Source organism: Anoplopoma fimbria, chromosome 6 (genome assembly GCF_027596085.1).
Source record: "Anoplopoma fimbria isolate UVic2021 breed Golden Eagle Sablefish chromosome 6, Afim_UVic_2022, whole genome shotgun sequence".
Classification (NCBI taxonomy): domain Eukaryota; kingdom Metazoa; phylum Chordata; class Actinopteri; order Perciformes; family Anoplopomatidae; genus Anoplopoma; species Anoplopoma fimbria.
In genome coordinates, this window is record NC_072454.1 from 20,998,411 (window position 1) to 21,002,838 (window position 4,428).

Here is a 4,428-nt window from a genome sequence, read left to right on the forward strand (position 1 = left end):
CTCAACTGCCCCGGTCGAAACAGAAACAAAACATCATCACTTCCTGGAAGTTGTCCCTCCCGCTACGCCACACAGCCAATGGGTTGCAAGGAAAAGTTTCTCAACAACTCACTAGCCAATAGGGAAACAGTAGAGGCGGAAATATGCAGTATTATGCATTATGACTAGTCAATTGAGGGATTAAACTCTAACCCTGGATTACTTATGTCGAATCGGGGGCTTTAATCAAAATATGATGCCTTCATCAATTGTTTGTTTATTTATAATCGAAGGCTCAGAATTTCTTAGAATATTTATATTATACTTATAGTAAACACTGAGCCCATAAATAGATATAAACTACTTTTTATCATCCAGCAATTAAAAAAAACTACACTTCATCAAGATGCATTTAAAGACAGCGTAAAATGCAGCTGGTTAAAGCAGCTCCGACAGAAGGTATTCATGTAATGGCTTTGAAAATCAATGAAATCAGTTTCTGAAAAAAATTAATAGTTTTCAGTCGTTTGAGTTGGGACACCCTTATTGAATCACAAAATAAATAAGAGGTACATATATATATATATATATATATCGTACACAAAATTATGTTATTTTTGCATTTTTCTTGTGAAATACTGTGACAGAAAAGCCTTTAATTGAAACTATCACAGTGGGAAAAACTATACTTTGGTCGGACTGTACACATTGCAGGTCCATATCCATTTGTGATTTGGCATCACAGGTGAACATTGATTTAGTTAAGGAGTGAAAAAAGATGGAAAACTGGGAATCCAGTGTAGGTAAATGTAAAATAAAACCCTTTTGCTGACTAAATATAAATATAACTTGCATTAGGTTGCCTTAGATAATGTCACTTCCTTGTTGCATTTTAATTCATCTGTAGGAATTTGTGTGTGAGTATATTTAGCTTGGCTTTTCAGAATCAGAAACAGCTCTTTGATGTTTTTATGTTTGTACATTCAAGGAATTTGACTTAGTGATTGGTGCATAACAAAAAACTAATTTATTATATATAAGACATAATTGAAAATAAAAAAGAGAAAATTCACAATAGAATATGAAAAAACTGAGAAACAAATATACAACAACGCATTAAAATATGTATTTATTATAGCGTCTGTATATAAAGTGCAGGGATGTGTAAATGATTTGCCCGGTGCTGTAAGAGTCCGAGTCACTTGGGGTCCTGGGCTTTGTTGATGAGCTCAACTGCAGTTGGGGAGGAACTGTTTTAGTGGCGTGAGGTTTTAATCCTAATGAACCGAAGCCTTCTGCCAGAGGGAAGGGACTCACACAGTTTGTGTTCAGGGTGGGTGGGGTGACCCTCCATGACCTGGAGGCGTAAAGATCATGGAGGGACGGCTGATTGCAGCCAATCACCTTCTCACCAGAGCGAATGATTTGCTGTTGTCTGCCCTTGTCTTCGGCTGCAGTTTACCAGATAGTGACGGAGGTGGAGAGGATGGACTCAATGATGGCAGTGTAGAAGTGCACCGTCATTGTCTTTTGCAGGTTGAACTTCTCCAGTTGTGCTTTCTTGGTGATGGAGCTGATGTTCATCTCCCCACTTGAGGTCCTTATCAATGATGGAGCCCAGGAAGCTGAAGGTCTATACAGTGTTGACTGGGGAGTCACACAGGATGACAGCGCCGGGGGGGGGGGGGGGGTGTCATCCGTGAGCTTGAGGAGCTGGATGGACTGGTGACTGGAGGTGCAGATGTTGTGGAAGGGGAGAAGTGCATAGGGGAAGGACCGTGTTTCCGACAGGAAGTCTGTGATCCACCTGCAGGTGTAAATGGTAAATGGTAAATGGACTGTACTTGTATAGCGCTTTTCTAGTCTTCCGACCACTCAAAGCGCTTTTACATTACTAATCATTCACCCAATCACACCCATTCATACACTGATGACAGGAGCTACCATGCAAGGTGCCACCTGACCATCAGGACCCTAACTAACATTCATACACATACATACACCGCAGGAACAGCCTGCGGGAGCAATTTGGGGTTAAGTGTCTTGCCCAAGGACACATCGACATGGACTGCCGGAGCCAGGGATCGAACCGCCGATCCTCTGATTGGGGGACGACCCTGCTCCCCCACTGAGCCACAGCCGCCCTAGGTGTAGTGGGGCATGTGCAGCTGGGAGAGTTTGTCTCGTTGAGGCAGAGCTAAGAGTCCACAAACAGGATCCTGGTGTAGGTTCCTGAGGAGTCCAAGTGCTGGAGGATGAAATGGAGGGCCATGTTGACTGCGTCGTCTACAGACCTGTTGGCTCTGTAGGCGAACTGCAGGGGGTCCAGGAGTGGGTCGGTGAGGGTTTTGAGGTGGGACAGGACAAGGTGCTCAAAATCAGGCTTGGGGGCTACAGGGCATCAGTCTGCACTGAGGTTCTGAAAAAAGACAGTTCAGCCAGTGTAGATGATGGCAGTAGCATTTGGTGTATTTTCTTGGATTCAGACTTTAAAACTGTGTATTAGATATTTTTCTTCATAAAGCATTCATTTGATCATTATTATAAGTAATTTAACTGCAATCAACTGTACTTACGAGTTTTTTTACATTCGTCATGTGCTCTTTCTTAGTCCTTGAATGCGTTTTTTTTTTTACAGTTTATTTGATTACTGATCATTGGCTGCATGAGTCACAGGAAGCTTTTAAAAGTACACACCTTTTGCTGTTCACATGAAGAGTAATACTGAAGAAGCTAGAATGCTGATTGTGTTTTTTCACTCACAGATTTGTGATTACAAACGACTGAACTAAAGAAATTAAGATGATCTAGACATTTCTGGTGTGCACTGGAATTTCTACGGGCATTTACATCTGTATCTTCATCTCGAACAACCATGATATTTTGGTCATATTTTGGTGCAAATTTTTCGAAGCATCCAAAGGTGCTTACTGTCTTACATCAAATTCCATTCAGTGACTGGTGTAAAGTCATCACGATCACTTATATAATCCATTCTCAGCATAATAGGTTTTCTCAGTGTCATGATCACTAAATGCAGTCATGTTGTCACAGTTGTGTGAAGTGCTGGCACTGGGTTCTGCTCTACACTAGTTTGGAGAGCATAAAGGCAGCTCTGAAAAGGCACCATTTAACCTGTTACAATGGAATTATTTTCATTAAAGAATATATCAACCAAACATCAATAAACCCCTCAAAGAAAATCTCACATAAACCATTTGAATATCAACTAAGCTGCAGAGACTGTGCTTTTTTATTGATCAGTGTCATTTTATACTCCGGGCACAATAAATACTGTTTACAGCCAGGCTGTGTCCTTCACTCACAATATGAAGTCTGCCCCTGCATAGAAATGTATTCATTCGTTTCATTATTCAGTAATATTACAAATTAATTTTTCATTTAAAGGCCTCATTATTGCTGAGATTTCCCCGCCGTCAATGATGGCGGGTCACCCTGTTTCACAGAGCGGATCATTCCCATGAAACAAACTCATTAGTAGGTTGTAACATCTTAAAATGGTCTAAGTGCTTCTTCTTTTTTCAAAGGACTTTACAATCTGCCACGAGTGAAATTCTGGGTGTTTTTGAATGTTTTGTCTTGATGTAATAGGCAACTTCAAATTTAAAAAGATACCCTCCTGTGTATCAGTAGTGAAGTGGACTCCACCTATTCATAAATACTCCAAATAGTCAATAAGGGCAGCTGGTGTCAGCAGCAGTGTGCAGTAAAATGGAAGCAGAGGCGGTGCCAGATTCTGACGCGGGACTGGGCCCTCAAAGCAGCCTCTTGTATACTACTTACTCACACAAATCGATAGCAGTTTGTTTTCGGGGATTGAGTCGTCCCCGTTGTAACCCAGCTTGATCTCCGTTTTGCCGTACAACACGGTCAATACCGCGCCTGGCTAATGAGCACGGGCTGCAGGAACAAAAAAAATGCAGCGCTGGAACCGGCGGTGGACACCAACTCGCACATTTTTCTCTCGACTCACTCGCTCCCAATCAAGCTTGTTTTATTCCGATGAAAGCAGAGAGGGAAAATGCCCTTCTCTTGTTGTTCCTGTTCGGCGTGCACCTGCAGTGAGCCAATCGATCTCCAGGCACCCTCAGGGCCTAATTTAAGACTCAAGGATTCTGCGATGAAGGGAAGAAAAATAAAAACATCACTGGTTGGACATCAGACAGTCATAAGGAAAACTGCTGGGAGAGTAGGTCTGCTTTGGATTTGAAGATGAGCTCTAAGTCATGTTTGTCTGAAGATCAATGGCAACAACACTTACAATGAATGTGGCCTAATTATCGCACTACAGAGCCTATGGGGTCTGAATACCTGCTTTTAACTGAGCTTATTTCTAATTGGCAAACACTTAAAGGTGCCCACCAGTGATTTTAACACTTATGTCCTTAGGTTTTTTTCAGCTGGGGCTCTGACACTACAGATTTGTAA